The 12,366-nt window shown below is 36.7% G+C and overlaps 1 protein-coding gene across 13 annotated transcripts in view; it reads left to right on the forward strand.

Annotated features, from left to right (window-relative positions):
• Nucleotides 1-12,366, forward strand: part of Nrxn3 (neurexin 3) — a 1,546,128-nt gene that overhangs the window by 1,388,030 nt on the left and 145,732 nt on the right. The window lies entirely within an intron of this gene.

A 12,366-nucleotide genomic window follows, 5' to 3' on the forward strand; every position in this document is an offset into this window, starting at 1 on the left:
ACTTTTAAAATTTATATTCACAGCACTTAAGATATGTCAGTATCTGGTGTCACAGTGTGTAGTAGACTGTGGAAGTAGGATGTTAATAAGATTTTTAAAGACCCTGCTTCTAAAGTGTTATAATTTCATAGGAAACAAACAAATAAACATGTCCAGGAGAAATGATATTCAATGCAGAATAGTGGACTATGAGTACCAGATAAATATCTTGAATTTGTGGATAATTTTATATTCATCATTGGTTACTCTCTTAAAGGTTGTTTTCAAGAGACCCTAATTAAAAAACAAACAAACAAACAAAAAAACTCTACTGACCATCACATTTACAGTATGGACTAATACTTGAGTCATGACTTAAACTATGATGTACTCTAATGATTGACAAGTGTGTGTCACCTGATTTACCAATCAGAATGTTTAGCAGTGTTAATCACCCTTACTCTTTAACTCTTTAATCCTTGGATCTTGATAAATTTTGATGCTTTTCTCTAAGGTCCAGTTGTCCTTCACATACTAAACTAATACGAAACTAATAAATGTAATACTAGCTATTAATCCTGGAGAAATTAGTTTTAAGTGAGGTTATAAGGGCTACTTTTTGATAATCCATAAACTTTAAAAAAAGACTGAAGAGGCAGTGCCTACTTTTTAAAAGCCCAAGTTGCAAGGAGGGTAAGTTTTCTGTCTAGTATTGGTCTTTAATTTAGTATTTTGCTTTGTTTTTATTGTTCTGTTAGTAAGAAGGATAGAGGAGGATATCTTTCTATTCTAAGTATAGGTAAGGCTATCCAAGACCAGCTATTTTTCATACCCTGCCAAAACATAAATTGATGTATCAGAGGTGTATCGATCCTCTTTTTCTGCCTCTTCCCAATTCCCTCAGCGATACCTTTTTCTTCTCTCAGGAGTTGCATTATCACATCTCTTCCCCTGGATTTGGTCATTTTCTCCTCAGAAAGAGGAACAAGGCTAAGGATAGGTAATAGGAACCCAAGTCTCCCTTTCTCTACCCAAGGATCCTTAGGGCTTTTGCTACACAAATCCTTTGACTCCACCAGAGGCAGCACTGAGCTGTCGTCTCCTGTCAGGCCTTGATGACCACCCCCATAGGAGAGGATGCGCCATTATTACTCAGCTTCTCCATCCTTCCTGGATTTCCTGACTTCCTGGCTATAATTTAGTGTTTGCTGTATAATATTCAACTTAAACCTGTTATTTATCGGCTCATATATCTGTGTTTCACTGGGTGTTTTTTCTATTCTGAACTGGCTTGGGTGCAGCTATCTGATCCGGGTGGCTTTGTTCACCTTTAGGGCTCTGCTGAGATGGCTGAGTTGGCTGAGCAGGTTCAAATGGCTGAGTTTTTCCTTCTTGGAAGAGGAGCTTAGACCGGCCTTCTTCACATGGCAGTCTTAGGCTGCGGCAGCAGGAGACTGCAAGCCCCAGTGTCAGTACAAAAATGCTGTTCAGTTCTCTGCCCACATCACCTTTGCTCTTGTGCCCCGTGCCAAAGGGAGTTTGGCAGCCACCCAGGATTAAGAGGTGGAAAAAGAAGACTCAACCTCTGGTGGGAGAAATGGCAGAGGTCCATTGCCAACGGGTGTGAATATCCAAATGGGATTGTAGCTACTTTTCAGCTTAACTCTGTAGGAGAGAAGAAAGGCTCTGGTTGGGATAACTCTATTTCTTCAACTTTCTCTCTCATCCTGAAATTCAGGACTCAAACTAAAGTTGGAAATTAGTGGCTTCCACTGAGCCTTTTCTTTTATTTTTAATTTTTTTTTCTTTTTCCTATTTTTCCCCATGTATTTTGATCATTTCACCCAAATTGAATTAATTGCTTTTTAAAAATTAAATACCTGTAAATATTATCTTGATTATATTCTCTTTTGAGTCTCTGATTTATTAATAATAAATCTTATTATTAATCAAATTGATTATGTGAGTGTAGGATATACTCTCCTTTACTTCTTCCTTCTTTTTCTTTTTTTTTTTTTTAACACAGATATGTTTTTAAAACAGTCCTATAAGAATCCATACTTTCTCCAGACATTTCTCTGAGCTCAACACATTGTTGTTTATCATTTTCTTTCCTTTGTAGTCAGATTTAAGGCCAGGCTGCAATTCTCACAAACAAATCAATTTGAATTAATTTGCCAAGTAGAGTTAACGAGGCATTGTATGAATTCAAGATTTAACTACTGCATTCCCTGAGGTCACTTCTTGACTGGGAAAATTTTGATTCTTTTATCACATTGTATGTATCTGATCTTTGAATCTTTCACTAAATTATGTGTGACGATCAGCAGGCTTTTTTTTTTTTTTTTTTTTAATGTCTTAGAAATGCCATGCAATCAAACAAGTAGATGTTCAGGCAATTCTTCAATAATACCTTTGTGGACAGAGAGTTGTTGTGAGGGTCTGCACTCTCTGATACTTCCTTATACTAGGAGTCCTATTACTAATGAAGTCCTAAGCTGAAGTTCGAGAAACATCAAACTAGGGTAATTGTATTTCTTACAATGAACTTTGAGGTCTCCCAAACTTAAAATTGTGGACTTCTCTCAAATCAAAAACTATAAGTTTTAAAGAACTCTATTCCCATAAACAACCTTGTGATTCATTATAAGACAAGAAAACATTTACTAAAGAGGATCTCAGTGGTTCTGTGAGCTCTCCATTCTCTCCATGCACATTTTCATCTGCCACCAATAGATTCCTTCAGAGTGTAAGAAATTATGGAATAAAAATAAGAAAGAAAATTTCAGCATTCCCCTCAACAACAAAAGGTAAGAAAATGATACTTGAATTTTTCAAAGAAGTTCAAATTTCTAAGTCTTAGATGGATAGTCTTCCAAGATGCTTACTGAGCTTTAAATTCAAGCTCTTTGTTAAAATTCACTGAGAAATAATCAGTAAGAGTAAATCATAATACAAAACCAATTTGGCAAGTGTCCTAAATTTTATATAGCATAAAAGGATGAATCTCTTATACTTGGGACTTATATATAAAGATTCTCAAATGTTTCATTTGACAGAAAAATTGGTGCAAATTATTAATCATATTAAACAAATTAATAATATTAACCATATTAAACAAAGAATCTGGAAATGTCTGAGAACTAACATGAGTTCATCAAAACATGTGTTATCAAACTAGTGTAAATTCCCCCTGGGTGAAGAGTGCTACAAATAATCATGCATACAGTGTCTTCATTGCCCTTCAAAGAGTACAATATAAGGAGAGAATGAAGGAATCCTAAAGAAGATGTGCCTGTGGTTCATCCAACAAAGTCCCCTAGTTACTCTTTCTATTGTTGCATAACAAATTATTCCACTACATTTTGAGGTTGACATAAATCATACAAGCACTACTTATAACTTCACAGTTTCTGTAGGTCAGGATTTGGTAGCAGCTTAGTTGACTAGTCTTGGCTCCAGGTGTTTGATGAGTTGCAGTCAGGATATCAGCTGGGGCCATCATCAGCTCACTCTTGTGGGCATCGATAGGAAGTCTCAACTCATCTCTGGATTTTATTGTCCAGGTCTTCTTTTTTGGCTATTTTCTTCTCTGGCCCAGTTTTTTTTTTTTTTTTTTTTTTTTTTTTTTTTGTCCTGTGTTCATCTCCATAAACCTTCTTCATGGCCTGCCCCTACCTTTCTCAGAGTGAGTGGTCCCAGAGATGGAAAGAGAGCATCTCAGTGCCTTTTGTGACTTATTTATAAGTCCACATAATGTCACTGCCACCATATCCTGTCACGGAGAATCATGAAACTAAGTCCAGCCTACTGTCAGGGTTGCAGGACCAACTCACTCATTCCTCCCAAAGAGCACTTTCAGAGAATTTGTAGATATTCTAAAGCCGCACCAGAATCTTTTTCTTCTGCAAAATGTTTCAGGGACTAAGACAAATGCTCAAAATACATGTTTATTTAATGTGCTGATGACATAAAGCCAAGAAAGCTATCTCCTACCAGAAACAAAAAACCTGGAGGTAAATGTTTCTTATCAGGTTTGAAGGCTGTTATTAAAAAAAAAAAAAAAAAAAGACTACATTTACTAGGCTCTTACTGCAATCCTGCTTTGAAGTTCAAAAAGCGTATTGCAAAACTGCCCAGTCTTTGGAGGAAGCAATTCAACTGGAAACTCTCTTGGGTTTTAGTTGGTAATAAGCCAAATATGTAGCTGTGCTGTGGTGCAGTCATGTGTACAACTGTTGCACACCCATGTATTAGGCCACAGGTGGGTGGTGCTTAGAATCATGATTCTTACTTTTAGATCCCTTGAGAATAACATACAGAAGGCCATCCACTTATGATAGTCTAACTTATATTTTTTTGTCTGTGTTTTTATTTACACTGGTGTGAAAGTTATATACATTAAGTAGAAAACTTACTTTAAATTTTGATTTTTTTGTTTTCTCCTGAGCTGGCAATATGTAGTATGATACTGTCTCTCCGTGGTGGGCAAAGGCAGCATGAGGTAGTTTCCAGCCAGATGCAAGATCACAAAAGGAAACGTACTACTCTCCAGGGTAGTATGTTGCTGAGCTATGATGTTCCTTAGGTTAGGTGTATTAAACACATTTTTTACTTGTATTTCCAATTTATGAAAGACTTATCAGGATGCAAACCCAATGGAAATAGAGGAACTTCTGTACTTATTTGTAGGTATGAGACTCAGTGTTGGTCTATGCTATAGTTTGGATTTTGAATGTCCCCCAAAATGCTCATGTAGACTTGGACCCCATGAAGTCATTATTGGGAAGTGGTGGAATATTTAGGAGGTAGGGCCTTATGATAGGTTCTTAGATCACTGAGGGCATTTCTTGAAACCAACTATAGGACTCCTGAAACAACTTCTCTCCTTTCTCTTTCCTTTTGCTTCCTGGCTATTGAGGAGAGTGGTTTTACTTCACCATGTACTTCTGTCATGATATTCTGCCTAGTCAGAGGCCAGAAAGATGCCCCTACCCTAGTCTTGAACTGGAACCTCTAAAATCATGAGCCCAAATAAACCTTTTATCTTTTTAATTTAATTATCTCAGGCATTTTATTATTGAGACAGAAAGCTGACTAACACAGTTAAAAGACCTGTATTTTATAAGCACCAGAGATGCCATAAGATATAAACAGAAGTATTATGGTGGCAAAACTTAATTATAACATCACAGATGTGAATGCTGGTGTGACTTTCCTATTCATGAAGATGAAAATAGTTTTATGTGCTGCCCTGTAAAATGTCCTTCAAATGTCCTTCTAAGCCTTCTACCTATCCTCTGAGTTGTTTGGGTGGACAGACTTTTTTAAAATTAAATATTCTAGCATTTTGTCTTTAAAACTCTGAGTTTGGTGTCCTCTGCTTAGAAAATGAAAACCAAACATGAGAGGAATGAAAGGAGATGGAGAATGGGAGGAAGAGGGTAGACTGACAGAAATGAAAGAAACCAACAAGACAAAAGTCAAACAGGGAGATCACACAGAGGGTAGCCATGCCGGAATGCAGGGATCATGTGGAAGAGCGAGTCCTGAAATAACACTGTGGCGTTTGCAACAAGGAGGAATGAGTGATAAGAGGAAAGGCGCCTGGGAGACTGTTGAAGAGATCATAGGTCAAATGGCTGAAAAGAGCATTAAAGCTTAGTTTGAAAAAGAAATTTGGAAATATTTGACACTGAAAATTGGGCAAGGAAATAGTTCCTGTTGAATTTGCCTTCTTTTTAGCTTAACTCTTCTGAATCAGGTACTTTTTCTAACAAAGCAATAGTCCTATGTGGAGAGTTTGCACGTCTTGGGCTTTCCCATGTGCTTCACGTAAAACTCCTCAGATCATTCTCACACAATCCTGTGTTGCATTATTACAAAACCTATTTTACGCATGGAGACACGTGCAGACTCAGCCAACACAGATAAACTGAGCATGTAAACTGCCTTGTCTACCAGTACATGTTTTAAAATAATTGTATAGGGAAAAAAATGACAATGTTTAAGGAGGTAAATACAATCATTTATTTTGTTGTTGTTGTTAATTTACAGCTTGTGTGTTTTTTGTTTTTTTTTTTTTTTTGGTGGGAGTGGTTACTGGGGATTGAACCGAGGGCCTTGTGCTTGTGAGGTAAGCACTCTACCAACTGAGCTATATCCCCTGCCACAATTTGTGTTTTTGAGGGTGACTCCTTTTTTTTTTTTTTTTTTTTTTTTTCTCATGGTGCTAGGGATTAAACCTTGTGCATGCAAGACAAGCACTCTACCAACTGAGCTGTATCCCCATATCCCCAGTCCAAGGGTAATTCTTAAATAAAGAAAGCTAGATAGACCTATCCTATATAAGAAAGTTCCATTAAAAAATACTTGAAAACATTCTCCCCCACGACAGGAGTAAATAAAGATGTCACAATTGCCTGGATCTGGTTTTACTGATATATCTGGGATTCAGAGAAACCTGGATAGATGAGAAAAGTGAGGAGAGATTCTAGAAAAAATGAGCTCAAGCAGAAAATTAAGGATGACCTCAAAATGCAGAGAAATGATAGAGATTGGTGAAATATGTCCTGATTATTGAATCAAGGAAAATATTCCTCAGCATTATAACACCTCAACAGAAAAGACTTTTTTATTTATGTTTAGGAAGTGAAAGAGTTGTTCAATGTTAACATGTGTTTGCACAAAATGTGTATCCAGGACATGGTCACTAGAAGAACTGAATATATACCTCCAGGGTTATGTCACTAGCATAGTCCCTGTTCCAATCCCCTAGACCAAAAGATACTGGCACATGAGTGTCCACAGGCACATCAATGAGAGAACATAAACAGAGGCCCAAGTTCAAGGGAGATATAAAGACTGGAGAAGTTCTGGAGGCTGCTTCAGGCTGGATTCCACTCTCTTCCCACCCTCCCACCACATACTCTAGTTTCCTATTTATGGGAGAAAGAACTTTAATTTTGGAAGCCCTAGATATTTGTTAGGAAAAGATCTTGAGAATTTAAATTCTTACCCTCTTCTGATTCCTATAAACTACATTCTTGCCTGGATTATTGCATTTAATTTATTTAAAACTTTGCAATATAAAAATTATTATCTTTCTCTCTCTCCCTCTCTTTTTTTAAATAGATGAAGGCTTCCCTAGATTGATTGTCCAAGTTCACAGAACTGGTGAATGTGTGAGCTAGGATTTGATCCAGTGAGTCTGACTCCATGATCAGGGCACTTTTCATTTATGTTGAAACCACCTTTGCTCAACACCTATAGCCCAGGCATGGTAGATCCAGGCTAGGACATTGATAGAGGAAGGAAATAATATGTCCCTGTTTACTTCTATTTTAAAACATATCCAGAAATCATGTGGAAGTCAAAGTCTGCCTGGGTGATCCACACTGCTTTCTGGGGATTTGCATCTTGTCACTTTGGAAAAGTGGTTGTCTTTCAGGGAATCACTTAAGTGAGTCTAGAAAATCTCCCTTACTTAATCATGCCCTTGTGTTCTGGGACTATTAATTTACTTTCCCAAGTTGATCAGTTTTCTGTTCTAAGAGATTAATTTCTTTACTGTGGCATGCTAAAGGATCAAGGCTCACAACATATAAACGGTTCTTTTTTCTTCTGCCCCAAAGGTATGTTGTGAGGATTAATGAGCTGATGCTTATAATTGCATTTTGAGCCCCCTGGTTGAAAGGCACTTTGTAAATACCAGATATTAGTTCTTCACTGAGGTCCATCCATCACTTACAAGTGGCTAAACATTCTAGATGCCCTTTGGGTAGCACACCTCCCTGTCTTCCTCCAACAGAGATACTCTGGGCCTGTGTAAAGAATGTGTCCAGAGCGAAGCTCAGAGAATTTCCCCGGTTCCTCTTCTTTACTGTCTGTCATGCCTTTGCTTTGAAACTCACAAAGTGTTCCTTCAGGACAAAAGCATGACAAGAACCTGTGGTCTGCCCTATGACTTGAGCCTACTCACATCGATTTCCTCTTGCCTCTGGCTCTAGTACATAGCATTTGGTATCTCATTGTTCATTAAACTCACACTCTCATTTTTTAATGTCCAGAAAGCAATAGAGAAAACTTTTCCTTCTTCTATTCCAGGATTCAAAACAAAATGAAAAAATACCTCTGGCATTAATTTTGTACAGGTAATTGTTGTTGTAATATTCCTGTTAGCATGCTCACATGATTGACAATATTTCAGATGACATTAAAAGTCCACTTACAGAAAAGCATTTTCTGTCAGGCTGGTGAAAATTGCCAGAACCTTTAAGCCACTCTTCCTCAACTTAGCAGCAGTATATCATCATTACCTGTGCCTGGACCAAGAAATCACATTTGTCAATGCCTGAATTGCTCTTTTATTTTCAATGGTTTTAGAAACCCACTTTGTTTTAGAAATAGAGTTAGCTGAGTATATCTTAGGGGATAAAAAAAATACAAAAAAAGCAATGACTGGAGATTTGGAGGATATTTAGGATGTTTTATTTTCTGTGGTCAGTTGATCTCTGCTAGACCATCTTGTGAGGCCAAATTGGATACAATCATCTTGAACAAAGACCTGATAAGTTTCTGTGAACTTGGAAGCCTGTCGGGGAACCAATACATTTCCTTTTGATCATTAGGATACTTTAATCATATTAATGTTAATAGTTTAATTAAATTGGATATTTTTCATATCTCAGGTTTGTATATACTCTTTTTATTCTGTATTAAGTCCTATGGTGGATTGATAAATGGGAAAACCAAGGTTAAATAACTTGCTCAAGGTCACACAGCTAGTAAATGGTAAAGTTAGAACTCAACACCAGATTTGTCTCTAAATCCTATGGTCTTAACTCTTCCGCTATATTGATTATGACTTGGAGAAAATTAGTATAACTTCTGATGAGGTGATGTATAAGAATAATGCTCTGCATGTTATTTTTTGTGCAATTTTCTGTTCTTCACTTGAAAGAATTTTTACTCCTTTGGGACTGTTAACAAATTTCACATTCTCACATATATTGATGTATATTGGGGAACATATTCAAGGTTCAATTTGCTTTTCTTTCCTTTCTTCCTTCATTTCCTTTTCCTTTTATCCTAAATGAATTCGCCTGAATGTAGGAAACGTGAGGTAGTTTTGCATAAAGGTGCTATGTGTATGAACCAGTTGGGCTTTAGTAATTGCAACTCAGAGTGTTTTGCAGTTTACAATTATATAACTCAACAGTGCATGTAGTACATGTCTCCAGGAGGTGAAATACTTGATAACAAAGCCACTCATCCCAATGAGAATGACCATAGGAAGCCAACTATCTAAAAATCTCAATTCCTTGCCTTAAATGGAAGAGAGTAAACAAACAGAAACACAACACACACACACACACACACACACACACACACACACATTTTGAATAGAATATAATGTGACTAAGATGTTTTCTAAGATCTAGTTCCCATGTAAGTGAATTTCAGATTCATACAAGTAATTTAAGAACTATTTGAAGATGTCTGTACAATTTAAATATCTCTCAGTGGATTTAAGAACTTCAGTCATTACATTTTTTTGTTGAATTAGTAATACACATATGCCTCTTTTTAATGCTATTATGACATTACTATTCATAAAGTCATTCTTTCTTGAATACAACATTATTTTCTGTTGAAGAATTGGTTTTACTCTGTTTAAAATTTCACACTGGTTGCTATATGAAATGTACAAATGAATGTCATTAAGGATTTAACAAGAACATATATGAATTTGATGAGGTTTGTTCAGTTTTTGGAGAAGTCCTCTGTATGAATTCTCATATGCTGAATGTTGTTTGCTATTCAATTAATCTAGGGAATGGGGCTCGGGGCAAATGAACTCATTCTCATGCACATGTTTCTAAAACAGTTCTTACTAGTGTTTGAGATAAATTAGAATAAAAACCAACAAGAACATGAAAAGAGACTAAGAACAATGTTAATGTGGCAATTTAACCCAATTTGGTTTTCCAAATGACCTTCCATCTTTCACAACTATTATCCTTAGTGCCAGATGCTGTCAATCTGGTATTGAAAACTTAAAATATTTTTCTAAATGTCTTTAAAGCCGAGGTGGAGAAGAATGACTCTCTTATTCTTGGAAGGGTCAAAGGTTGAATTGTGGCTATGCTGTTCTCACACCATATCACTTATTGATCAAAATAGTTACTCTTTTTCTAGTCTGTGCCATGTTCCAAAATGATTTCCTGTGGTGCTCTATGTCTCAAGAAAGAGTGGATGGCAAGTATACATATATTTCAGAGAGCCAAGAGCCCTAATGTATTTGAAGGGAACAAATCAACCTAACTTTTTTATTTATTTATCTTTTCATTGGAATTTTGGTTACTTGTAATTTTGCCTTGCATGTTACTAATGATTTGTAGCTTTATATTTGTTGTTAACTTCACTAGATAATTCCACAGTGAGTAAATATAGTAAAGACGATCATGGCTATATTTAATGTTATAACCAAAAAGATAGATACAGAAAATTCAGTGCAAAATAATTTATTCAAGGAGAACGTGGCACAATCCAATTGCCATTTGAGTATATAGTATTCCACTGTGCCTAAAACTTCAGAGGGTGAATGACATTCCTTACACTATCTATTATCTGTGAGATAGAATTAAGAATCCATGATGTAGGTTCTTTTCAGATAAGTGCATGGTTCTTTTCTATAAAAACTTCTAAGAATTTACCTAAATTTATTTCAAATTAACAGAATTCTGAGTCCCCAGATCTACCAGGGAGACCTGTTATAATGATCAGTAATCACTAGCTATATTAACAAGTAAAACTAATTTCTCTCACTATGGGCCTAGTGAAACACCAGTAGGTTAAGTTGCCTTTCTTTTTTTCCTCCTTGCCACCCACCTCCCTTTTTTTGTAAGAAATGATATTTGAGAAAAACTTCAAATTATCCACTGCAAGTCAGAATTATTAATTGATCTTTCTATTCATTGCAGTTTTCCTTCAATATGTTAATGTGTTTTTTGCCAGCCAGATAGGATACCATAATGTAACCTGGAAGCTGATCCATAGTTGCCTCTTCTATGATCCCTTTTTTTTTTTTTTTTAATTTGAGGGTATAATGATAACAAGTGAGCATCTTAGAATAATTTGTTCACTGGAGAAATGAAGGAGGAGTCAGTATCCCCCACTATCACTACCCTTTTCCATCCAATCCCCCCATACACACAAGCAGAAGGCAGTTCCTAGTGAGTCACATGTGGAATCTTCTCAACCGATGATTATTCCCATATAGAGATGGCCCTACAATTGAAATGCCATGCATATCTCTGCTCATTTGGTCTGATGCTATATTAAAACTTAATATTCTTTCTGGCTTTCTGACTACTTTTTAAATTGTTTCCAAGCCACCTGTTTTGAGATTTTTATTTCATTCTTTAATATTGGTAATTTGGAATGGAGTTCCCTAAGTTCCAATATAGGGCTATGAATCAAAAGTGATGGATTACAATTCCCTAGCTTCTGCTAGATCAATGTGAGGTTGGCTGATGAGACAGAACAGTTCCCAAAGCATGGCTTCATTATTTTGCTATTTGAAGCATATTCATTAAAGGTGAATCTCCACAACACTGCTCTCCAAGTCTCTCCTAATTAAAGAATCCATCCAGGAGTAGCAATAACAGTTACCAAAGAAGAGGGGGAGATGCTAACCGTTAAAAGCATTATGTTTTGGCCTTGAGACTAATTAGATATTTCATGTTTGGAATAAGTGTCCCTAACAGGTTTACGAATGGGTGTTTGTTTAGGAAAAGCCTCTCATAGAAAAAAAAAGAGAGGGAGGGAGGGAGGGAGGGAGGGAGGAAGAGAGAGAAAAAAGGGAAAGAGAGAGGAGCGACTAGGTAAACACACAAGTCAAAATCTCTCATAGTAACAAGATATAGGTGCTAAAAGTCTACGTAAGCTATATTGCTACACTTATAACTTTCTTTAGTTCCGGATATTCATTTTGGAGTTCCTTTATTTTTAAAATACGTAATGAACTGGGACAAAGAGAAATCTAGAGTCATCTTTACTATCCCACCTCTTTAACACAGATGAGGAGAAGCCTGGGTGTCCTTTATGGAATTAGACATCTCCCTCAGACATCAGGGCTTGCTTTGTCATCTTTGACTTCCCTCCGCCAAAGGGTAGAGCTGCTGAAGACGCTTGAGAGGAGAAGGAGGAAGGAACCAACCCAGGCTTCAGAGGGGAATGTGGTAGAGTCATAGTGGAAAGTGTGTGACTGAGGGGATGAGTGTCCCCTATCGCAGTGTGACACTGATCTGGCAAGTGAATTACTTCAGGTCAAAGAGATCTCTGGGCCTAAATTGGCCTGGTTAAGGTGCAGTGGTTGGGATG

The sequence above is a fragment of the Sciurus carolinensis genome, chromosome 2 (genome assembly GCF_902686445.1).
Source record: "Sciurus carolinensis chromosome 2, mSciCar1.2, whole genome shotgun sequence".
Lineage (NCBI taxonomy): Eukaryota > Metazoa > Chordata > Mammalia > Rodentia > Sciuridae > Sciurus > Sciurus carolinensis.